Genomic DNA, 12,239 nt, shown 5'->3' on the forward strand with positions numbered 1-12,239 from the left:
TGAGTGAAAATCTCGATGCTGTAGTAAGGAGGGGGTTACTCGAAAATAAATAAATTTTTCAAAACAAAACTCGTACGAAACGCATTTTTCATGCAATCGACGCTCAGCTTTTCGCCGAAAATAGTCCTACATTTATGGAGTTATCGCAAAGCATTCAAAATTTGAGCATGAATACTCGTTTCAATTGTCAAGAAAATACTTTCGTCGTGTTTAGTGAATCTCTTTTACCATAAACTTGAAGTTAACCGATTTGGTTCAAAACAAGTTTCCAATTGTCCTCTAACCATTGACTTGAGAAAGGTCAAATACGTTGACAGTAACTTGTTATAAAATTTGCAGAGAGTCAGTAGCAATAATTCTGGAGTAAAAAAAAAAAAGTGGTAGTTGGTAATTTTAACAGTTTGCTAGTGTCTGCGGGTAAAGGAGACGTTGATTGGAATTTTCTCGATAAATCTACAGTTATCATCATCGACCAAGGTGCGAGTCAGTTTACGGCACTGACATTGCAGAAATCTTATTTACCGGCAGTATTGTTTTAAACGTCGGTAATTTGCCGTTCAACTTTTCTGTTTCGCAATAATATCATTGTCGGTACATAATTTGATGACCGCTATTAAGAAAGACTCATCTCCCGAGTGACAATACCAAGAAACGTATCTGCCACGAATAAGCGTAGAAAAACGATCTCTCTACATTATCAATCTAACGGTAAGCCTTGTTCAATACCGGCTATCGATATGCCAGTCGGCAATGCAGAACGCGTACTCATTGGTTGTGATTAATCGTTCGAAAATTCAAATTTGAACTGCAGAAGTCACGTGCCCGCAGTAACGTGATATTGATAAACAAAACGCTAACGCTAGCGGTTCATGGTTTACCTAGCCTATCGTTAGTTCCTCAGTTGTGTTTCAGCGTTTCGCCTATCCGCACGCGTCGTTTACTGCTGAATTTCTGTTCAAAGTGAGTGAAAACTATGGAGGACAATTCATCGGTTCGTATTAATTGTGACCAGCCGAAGAGATTTTGGGGTTTTATTCGTTATTCTGCAGCGACGATCGATGTGAGTACAATCAATCAAAGCGACTTTCTATCCGCACGTACTTATTGTCCATTCTAATTTCCGATTTATCATCCTATCTCCGACGCTACTCGTGATTCTGATAATTATTCGCGGATAAAGTTGCCGAGTTTCACAACTCGTCAAACTACTTATCGATGCGTCAGTAGCGTCTTCGTTACGATTAGTTATAATTACAATTATCGCGCAACAGCGAACGAAACGTAATTCAAATTCAGAATTAAATTGGATACCTTTATATGTGTGTATATATATTTGTGTATTTTATATTGTCGACAAAAAGTAACAATGGTTTAACCGTATAATTTATCTACAACAATCTACAATAGATTACAATGCGTGTGTGGTTTTTTTTATTTTAATTTTTTTCTTTGTGTTGGGTCGTGCATCTTCTTCGTTTTTGTTTTCTAGATTTTTTTTTTTTTTTTTGTTTTTTGTCATTTCCTACTTTGAGTCCTTTTGTTTTCGCCGTTTCCATCTTCTTCTCCTTCTTTCAATAACCATTATAATTATTTAATAGTAATAAATGTTTATATATATTTCAATATTTCGATATTTCAATGTAATAAATTACTCGATACAATTGTTCGCTATCTGACAGTATAATATAACCGTACTCGGTACCGAGTACAGTTTCTTTTTTCCCCCCTTCTTCAAATCGTATTTCAATCAATTAAACTCCAATCGCTCGACCACGTTATTAATTATCTACATATATATTATATATAATATATGTATATATTTAACTGGTATATATATATATATATTGTTCGATTTATGCGTAGTCAAAAACGAAACAGTTATCGGTATAAATACTTCGTAATTCAGCGTATTGGTTTTCGGTTTATCCTAACCAATGTAAGTATTCTCAGAGTTCAAGCTAGAAACCTAATGTATCTACACAATATACATGTGTGTGTGTATATATTCTTCGGGTGGATGAAAAAATCATAACTATATATGTATGTATGTATTTAAAAAAAAAGCAACACTTTTCAGTTTATTTTCATACTTAAATTTCTACTAACAATTGTCGACGGATCTTGTAACAAAAACGATGAAATTTCAACCGTTCGAGTTAAATCCGTTGCGTCATGTTATATTCAATGTTACGTTGTTCAACATATTCATGTACATACGTACGTATAATTCTGCTGCGATTTACCAACGATCATAAATTATGATTTTACAACCCCTGATCTTAAATTTCCAAAAAGCATGCAGTATATAGATTTTTTAATTCTTATTAATTACAGTATTAAGTATTATGTATATATAGTTTGTATATAACAACAAACGTAACGAAACATCGACTCGGTGATACGTATTATTCTACGCCCCGTGTATATAATTGTAATACAAACCGATAAGCGCATATATTTTGTACGAATCATTTTCTACGGTTATATCTATTAGGTAAATATTGCTCAGCTCCTAATCATACACGTTTACATGTGTTATACGTATTATATGTACGAATGTGTGTATGTGATGTTCTAATTACATATTATTATTTATATCGTGAATGTTATTTTATTTATTTATTTATTTTTTTCTGGAACGAGAACGAATTGAAAAAACTAACATAACGATACAACCATACATTTGTATAATAAATTGGAATTGAAAATTTTTAGATTCGAACAACATCGTCATTAGATGAATTTATATTAAAGTGTTGTACGTAAATTGTACGAAACGAGTTAATTTTCGTGGTAGAGTTTACTTAATTTCTTCGATTATTGTAACTACCGTGATTCTTATATTTTCAATATTAATTTCATTTCTTTTAACACGTTAGTTTATCCTTTTGAAATTTTCTTCTCACTTCTTTCTATATTTATTTACTATACCGACAAACTACCGAGTATAACATTAAGTCGTAAAAAACGTTTTTTTTTTTTCATCTCTACTTTTTCTCCCGTTATATTCAAATCGTACAAATCACATTTACAATTATATATCGTGTAACAGGGAGATCGTGAAAGTAACGAATACGCACTTCGATGGAAAAAAATACTGAAAATTGTACTCTTCTATTATCGACTATACACAATACGTATGTATATACATAAATGCATACACACATAGATACATATAATTATGTATATTCATAGTATGCAATACTGCCGTTTCATCGCCACCTCCTTCTCCTGCATCCTCTTCTTCCTTTTCTTCTTTGCAAATTTCACTATTAGATAAAGAAAAAAAAAAAGCACTTTCCTCATATTTTATACTTCTTCTTTCTTTCATATATCATACGGTGTCGGTGTTTCGTTTAGAGAAAGAAACTCTACATCACGATGAATATATAGCGAATATTTGATTGACAATGATCTGGAAAATTTCATTCGCAAGTCAAGTTATTATCATCTAGATATTTGATTTTATTCACGAACGTAAGTATTTTTAGAGACGATGTCTTTCTTTTTTTTTTGTTTTTTATTTTTCTCTCGATCATTATTTTCTTCCCGCGTTCGTGGATTTTCCTGCCGACCACGGCATCGCATTTGCTCTTTTCTCGATCTTTTCTTTTCTTAGACATTTACAACTAACAATCGTAAGAGGACAAGAGGAAGGGGAAGGTAAACGAATATATTTGGGATTCGTTGGATGGTTGTCGTAATAGAAAGAGTAGGAAAAAAAAAACCTTAAACGCGTGAGTGAAAAAGACACGAAACGTACCTGCCGCGTTGCATTCAAGTATTTATGGATAGGTCGAGATGAAAAGCTATAGTGATTTTCAACGGACCTCGAAGAGAATATTCCAATGAAATGATAATAACGGTAATAAGAGTAATTGTAATATCGATGAATGAAAAACGTCGAGAGGTGAGGGGGGCGGGGGAATGTAAACGTTACGTGACAAATGCGTGCACCAAGTAAAATGAATGAATCAAGAGATGTTCGGTATACTAATAATATCTATTGATATAACAAACTGCAACAACGCTTCAACAATCTAATTATAGTAACAATTATAATATAATGGCAATAATAACAACAATATTATGTATTTATAATAAAAGCTATAAATCGTAGGTCGAGCTTAAGATTCTGCATACATATACATATATATATATACATATATATACATATATATTATATATGTATATATATATATATTATGCTATGTATAATGTGTGCTTGCTATGTGTTTACTGTGTTCGCGTACGTGTGTCTCTGTGTGTTTCTGTTTGTTCGTGTCGGAGGATTAGATTTAAAAATTTTTTAAACTTCTTTAAACGTCTCGAGAATCAATCTCGACGCTAAAACAATACAGGAATTATACACAGAGCCAAGTGACAGGGGAAGGATGGTTCTTTTGCTCCTTGTTTATCACTCTCTCACTCCCTTTCTCCATATTCTCTCTTTCTCGCCTTCTTCGCTAATTTTCTTTACATTATTCATATAGCTATGTAGTATATAATGCATAATATAACATGATATAGTTGAAGGTAAAAGTTATACGCATATAAATATATTTCGAGCATACGTATCCACGAAATCCATTTCGTGTTCACATATAATATACCTATTGTGTTACTATTATTATTATTTTTGTTGTTATTATTATTATTATTATTACCATACACTTCGTACGTACGTATAGCTGTAATAACAATACATACCTACCAAAGCAAATTAATATACATATTATATGTATGTACGCATATGCGTTAAGACCGTATGCAGCATATATATGTATACACACGTATGCATGCATGTGTAGAGTGTGATGGATAATACTTTGCAGTACAATTTGACAATAATGAGATAATAATAATAATAATAACAATAACGACAACAACAACAACAATAATGATGATAATAATAATAATAATAATAATAATGTGTTTTTTTGTTTTTTTTCTTTAAGTACGCATCAAGTATATTTATGCAACACGTAATGTATTTGTTGATAATATTCTTCTAGTCAAATCTGTAGCGTATAGCGATAGCGGACAATGTTACGGAATGATGAGTAAATTTTTTTTGTTCTCGATTTTTGCGTTCATCTCTCGATAAATTTGAATTCAACCGCTGACGGTGATAATCCTTCATGTAACGGTAAGAATGAATATAATCGGTGAATTTAGATTATGAATATAAGTTTTGCATCGTGTACAGTTGTAGGTATAGTAATATAGGTATATTATATACACTTTAGGCGAAATGTCTAGGAGATGTATGTATAACAAGGTATAATAAGAATTGGTTTTTTTTTTTTTTGTTTTTTTTTTTTAAATCAAATCATAATTGCATGTATCATTATGCGAGTCGCGAAGTCGATATATCATTTATATCTTGTGGATACCTAGGATAGGTACAATAGATGAGTATTAGAATTTTATTTTTATACACGCGTATGATTAACTCATTCAATTTTATTCACGTTTTGTTTTTTTTTTTTTTTTTTTTTGTTTTTTTTATTTATTTTCATTTTATTTTCTGTTCAAAATTAAAAATTTCTTTCTAATCGTCACGTCAATGGATATTCCGTTTTGCTCTTGACCGCAGGAGGAAAAGTTGCCTGTTTGTTGGCTCGATTTATCAAAATTCTACGTTACTTTATTACAGACTGCAGTGACGCAAGTAATGCGTGAGATAATCTTATTCGGATCTCGATGTAAGCATCGATTTATTGTTTTTTATTTCACGTGAGTAAGTTAGTTAGTTAGTCAGTTGGCCTGCGTGAGCGCAGTACGTGACTGCGGTATATTTTCTTCTCTATTTATTTTTCGCCTTACGATGATTCCAACGTTGCCGCGATACCTGAAAAATGAAAACAACATTTCCTATATTATCATCATTTTTTTTTTATCGAGAATATCGCCTGCGTATAACGTACAGGGTGGTTAATTTCAATCACCCGAGACGAATATTGCGTAAACAAAAACGAAGGATATGCGAAAAAACTTTATGCAAAAACTCGGAGGGTTTTAAGGTGGTAAATGATGCACATTTTTGATATTTTTATGTTTTTTTTTAACCAACAGCTGATTCAGACATCAGCAGCTGATCTCGCTAAAGTTTTGCATAAAAATTTTTCTCCCATAATCTCTTTTCGTTTCTCAGGATATTCGCCTTCGGGCGATTAAAACCGATCACCCCTGTATTTATACGTGTTTATTTACTTTATTTATTTATTTATTTTTTTTTTTCTTCTTTCTCCTCGGCCTATGAAATCGACTTCGAACGCATAACGATTACAATTACTTATGTAGTAATTTCTACAAGAATAATTTGTGAAATTATCGCGATTAATAATATAGGAAATTTTGTTTTTATCGGACAATTCAGTCGTCTTCACTTCAATCACTACGTACGGTTTTTACGTACTAGCCGTAATTTCTGAATTTACATTTCGATGTATTGAAACAATTAATCGTTTTCTTGTTTGTTTGTTTTTTATGTTTTTTTTTTTTTTTTTTTTTTAATTTTTATTGTTTTTGTTTTAAATTTTTTTTTTTTTTTTTCAACTTCATTTCTCGTCTTGTTTTTTTATTTTATTTTTGTCTCATATACGCAAATAGAATAGGTAGGCAGCTAGATTAGATAGGTCGAATAGAGATATATAAATAGATGCAATATAGGTTACTTAGATAGTTTTAGTAGATTGTTTAAAATCTCTTTTCGTTATTTATCACGCGAAAGAAAAACACCACGCTTCTCGTGCGGCAGGTGTATTATATTGTTTTTTCATTTTCGTTTTCGTCTTTTTTTTTTTTTTTGTCTTGTTTTCTTTTTGTTTTTACTTGATACCAAAAAACAAGAAGATGTAGAAACGAACTAACGTATACAAACAAAGTCGTAAAACATCAAGGGTGACTTGAAGTATATTATTGTCCCATGTGTGTGTGAGTGTGTGTGTGTGTCTAGATATAAATCGTGATTTTTTCCAATAATAATTTCGTATTCACCAACTTTTTCCAATTAAACTTTATCATCGAAACTTTTCCCATTTTCGTATTATTCACGTCGGCGTCACCAACAACAACAAAAATTGCATTAACATCAATAATAATAATCACAATAACAGCAACAAGTAATAATTGTTACAAAAGTACAACTTTCCGAAACAGTTTTAAACTATGGATAAGCAATTATTGCAAAGATTCGTCATCGATTGTACGTAGAGTAAAGGATATCTGGAAAACGAAAATATAACTGCAATAATGTAGAATATAGGTAAGTAAACAAATAGTTTCAGTGTTTTCTCTACGTTCATTGATCAGTTTAAATGGGAAGAATGAAAAAGAAAACGTACCGTATGTAATATGTATGGATATGTATATATGTATCTACGCGTTTTGCAACTGTTTATTAAAACATTATCTAGGTGTATGAATGTTTTTTTTTTTCCAACACCCGCTTTGAAAAGTTCGTTTTTCGATGCGCGCGTAGCGTGCGTAATGCGCCCCGTGCGGCAAAACAAGATTAGCGCATGCGCACGAGCAGAATGCTATATTTTACACACTAGGGCCTTCTTTGACGCATGCGCACTATCGGATAACTCAATTTTCCGCACCGTTTCGTTGAACGCAAGTTGCCTAACCTTAATTTCAGCCACACTGTAAGTGACACCTTCGATGCTTCTCAAATCAAGCTTTCCATCACAGTTGTTGCAAAAAATAGCGTGCTCAACACAACATACTACCTTTTAACATCTGTCATTCAATGCAAATTCTATTATCTTTGCATATATTTATGCAATATGTATATATATATATATACATACATATATATATATACAAATCTCTAATGCTCCTTTGCTCTACTCATCGAGTTTTCTTCTCCTCTTCTCTCCTCTGTTTATTCATTTATATTCACCGCTCAAATTGTTCGAAAACCTAAAGTTTCAACAACAGATACGTATATACATATAACACACGCTGCAATTGTATGTATGTACATAAATGCGTATAATTTACATCCCTGCCACGCTGCACTCGTTTTACATTTCAATATGTACGTAGGTCGATATACTGATTATTATTTTTGTGTAAATGCAATGTGTGTGTGTGTGTGTGTGTGTGTGTGTGTGTGTGTGTGCGTGTGTGTAATTTTGTTATTCTTTGCCTCGTCTACACTTGCACGTGCCCCCCTAATCAATATGTAATATTCGAAACTTCTATAATTAATTAACTTATACGTATGTATATATTATATATAGATACATGTATAATTTGTATAACATATCGTGTATATAATATATGAATCTATTTATATTTTCTATCATAGCTACATAGTATCCTACAATGCTCTAGATTAATGTAAGGGTAGACATCAACATTTAGTTATATTATAATATGGAGATATTTTTTCATATATTCTTTAACCTTAATCTTATTTTTATGTGTAGATGCCTTATTGTTATTGTTATTGTTGTTGTTGTTGTTATTATCATTATTATTATTATTATTTATTCATTTATCAATTTGAATTTTTTACTCTCGACCTCAACACATACGTGTATAAGTATATGTATAATAACATTGTTATTACAATAATTCTCTACTTTTCTCATTATCATTATTATTCTTATTATGGTATTATAGGTATATATAATCTATATACCTATCCTTATATTTCGTAAAAAGTTTTGTATATAATGATATCGTTCGTATGTATAATATTATGTTATTGTAGTGCTTTACGTTATCTCATGTATTATATATATATATATATGATGCTGCTGCTGCTTCTGCTGCTTCCGCTGCCTTTATAATCTTTATAATTTATACGTTATCGTATTCTTTATTACTTTATAATTACACGTAAATATGTAACAGGTGTATGTATATAAATTTTGTTTTCCGTTATTATGGTCATACATACATATATTACATATATGTATACCTGTGTCGTAAAATTTGCGTATATATGCGTCAGGTTTTCTTTTATTATATAATGTATATAATATGTGATATATCGATTAGTTTATATCATATGATTATAATAATGATCGATATTTTTTGGTGTACCGCGAATTCCAATCAACGCGACGTGTTTTTTGTTTCATTTTATTGATTTTCTTAAATATTTTTTATTTTTTTTTTTTGTCTCTTACGCGTCACGTTAAACTGTATTATTTGCTTTTGTTTATCAACTGATTTATTTTACAACTCTTTCTCTTGTTGCTTTGTATTCATCATCACCTCCTCAATTCTACAATTACAGCTTATAACGCGACTATTAATATTACACGTATAGGTACCTATTATCCACATACTATTTAATTTTTTTAGTTAAACGACAGTTTGCTAATATAAAATTTTCTTTCACTTCATTTTGCGATTTTTCGGCTCTCACTTTTATTCTGCCCAATCCGTGAGCGAGTCGTTTATACGATGAGAATCGAATAATATAACTAGACAGGCTGGTCTATCACGCATAACCCGGAAATAGTGCAGCACAAACTTCGCGCTGTATATATATATAGGTATATACGTGTATGTATAATTTAGGGCGGTCCTTAAAAAGTTCATTATTCAATTCTTACCTGCTCACCCTCCCCCCGAATCGGTTCCAAATAATTCAAAAATAATTCCCCAATTTTTTTAGATTTTTATCCGAATCCATGCCGTAAGAGTCTTGATTTCATCATTGAATGAATCCTTTTCAAGAGGACAATAAATCTAAAAAAACAAATTTGGATGAAACTTTATGCAAAATGATTTCTTGGGTCGCTGATTACGAATCTGAAGTAGAAATTTCGAAATTCAAAATGGCGGATCCAATGTGGCAGACAAGAATCCTAAAAGTCACTCGACGTTGCCGTCTTGTACCCGCCATTTTGGATTTCGAAATTTCTACTTCAGATTCGTAATGAGCGACCAAAAAAACCCCGCTATATAAAATTTCATCGAAATCCGTTTGGTATATTTATTGTTCCCTCGAAAGGGTTAGATAGGAAAATCAACCCTGCGGCTGCACAGGTCAGAGTTGAGATGAGAATCTGAAAAAATTGGGAAATTATTTTTGAATTATTTGGAGCCGATGTAGAAGGAGAGACAGCCGAAATTCAAAAATGACCTTTTTGAGGACCACCCTACTATATATATGTATATATTTATATACGTATGGAAAAAGTGGTCGTTGAAAAGTTTGATTTTTAACACGTATCTATAGAAATTTTACATACTTATTCGCGATTATTATATAAATTTGGGACCTCACAGCGATTGGTTGAAAAACAAAATGACAACAATGATAACAATAACAATAATAACAACAATAACAGTAATAGTAATGATAATAATAGTGATAATAATATCTTTAACCGAAGAAGAAACTGCTCGAAAATTAATCCTGAATTTATTTATCATAAATATTTACCGGATATTCGAATTTGGTTCAGATCATGTTTGAGGTGAAATGAAAAGAGGAAGAAATTTTCTTTCTAAATGCAAGATATATCGTTCTTTTATCATACAGCAACCTCTATTGATTCATCAATTCATGTATTATACTTATAAAAGATTTTTTTCAACGATACATTTCATATATATTTTGTAAATTTCTCTTTCATTCGTCTATAATATCTAGTCAATGTGTGACTAGCGGTATATTATCATACTACCAGCTAATACCTATAAACGCACACACTTTATGCAAATTGCAACAATAATTATTGCCGACTGGGCGGAACCGCTTCTTCCTTCTCTCATTTTATCCGTTACACAAATACGTAATATGTATTCAATGATAATATAGTATTCCAACTATATGGAGCTACACATATCTCTGCACCTTTATCGAATCACTGTTTTTTTTTTTTTTTTTTTCTCGTCTCCAAGTTCATCTTTCACTCCGATCAGCAAGTTTTTTGACTCTCCCGCATTTTACCATTTCGAAAGAATGTAAGGAACAAAATGGTTGAAATATTTGTTTAAAAATCTCTGGAAACTCTTTGGTTAAAGAACAACGTACGAGATAACGAGTCGAACGTACGTAAATTAAGAGACGATAATTGAAAATCGTAATGATATTAAAAGTAATCACATACAAAGTACGTCCTAAAAGTTATTTATGTTTTCGTCATGTTTATCATTTTATTCTTCTATTAATTAATAATCTACCCTAATAATGTAATTATACACTATTTATAATATGAACAATTTATTATTCTCAGCATCGCTTTTTTTGATATGTGCGTTCGTGCTTCGTACAAATATACCGTGTATAAGATATTGGATAGATATATTATACAAACACAATATTTTCATACTTTTCACGTCTTCTTTCTTTGCTTAAATTTTCCTTCGATTTATCTCTATCCATTTTTCAACCCGACTGCACGCCATCATTTTTTAAACACTCGAATCTTCTTTACCCTCACGCGGATTATTTCTGTATTTTTTATGTAATTTTCAGCCGGTTATCTACATTCACTTGTAATTCATTCTACGCAATAAATTCTTTTCTTCATTTTCTCTCGTTCTTTTTTACCATCACCACGCGTTTTTTCGTTTTTCACACATCATTATACGTACACATATTTTATATAAATCAACTTATCACGCACCCCGCCCCCGTTTTTTTTTTTCTCATTCCGCGTCTTCGTCCCTACGTGTCTATATATATATATATAGATATATATATATATTCTATGTTTATAATAATGTAGATGTAAAGATTAAACGCGCGTTCATTTTTAGAATTGTTATTACTTTAAGTATGTATTAATTCTTCCTATACCTCTCTGACTATTTTCTTTTTGTCTCCTTTATTTATCTAATTGTAAAATACAGAGTACAAATTGTATATCGTACGTGCTTGTTGTATTATTTTGCAACGCGTCGCATGTACACAACGATTCTCTCCGGATTTCAATTTTGGAGTAAAAAAGAACAAAAACAAAAAAAAAAAAAAAAAATGACAAGAAGCACGAAGATGAAAAAAATCGAGATCAAACCTTCTTTTCCAGAATTCACGTTTATGCCACTTCTGTCAGTTATTATGATGATTATTATTGGATAAATCCTGCAATTTTTTAATGTCAAATTGTATCTTGGAGCTCTATGGTCATGGCGTGAAAAAAAAAAAAAATTGTATTTATTGTTACCAGTCTTACAAAGACTGCATTTTCTGACACCTGGCCTTCTAGGTTTATGTAAATAATTGAAAGGAGGGATTAAAAAAATGCGTAGACAAA

The 12,239-nt window shown here is 31.2% G+C and overlaps 1 protein-coding gene across 1 annotated transcript in view; it reads left to right on the forward strand.

Moving 5' to 3' along the window:
- Positions 1–639: 639 nt before the first annotated feature.
- kon (chondroitin sulfate proteoglycan 4-like protein) overlaps positions 640–12,239 on the forward strand; it is a 71,084-nt gene continuing 59,484 nt past the window's right edge. Inside the window, exon 1 of the mRNA XM_046628824.2 lies at positions 640–1,060. The gene's annotated coding sequence lies outside the window, so the exon portion shown is untranslated. The remainder of the gene's footprint in view (positions 1,061–12,239) is intronic.

This window comes from Neodiprion pinetum, chromosome 5 (assembly GCF_021155775.2).
Source record: "Neodiprion pinetum isolate iyNeoPine1 chromosome 5, iyNeoPine1.2, whole genome shotgun sequence".
Classification (NCBI taxonomy): Eukaryota; Metazoa; Arthropoda; class Insecta; order Hymenoptera; family Diprionidae; genus Neodiprion; species Neodiprion pinetum.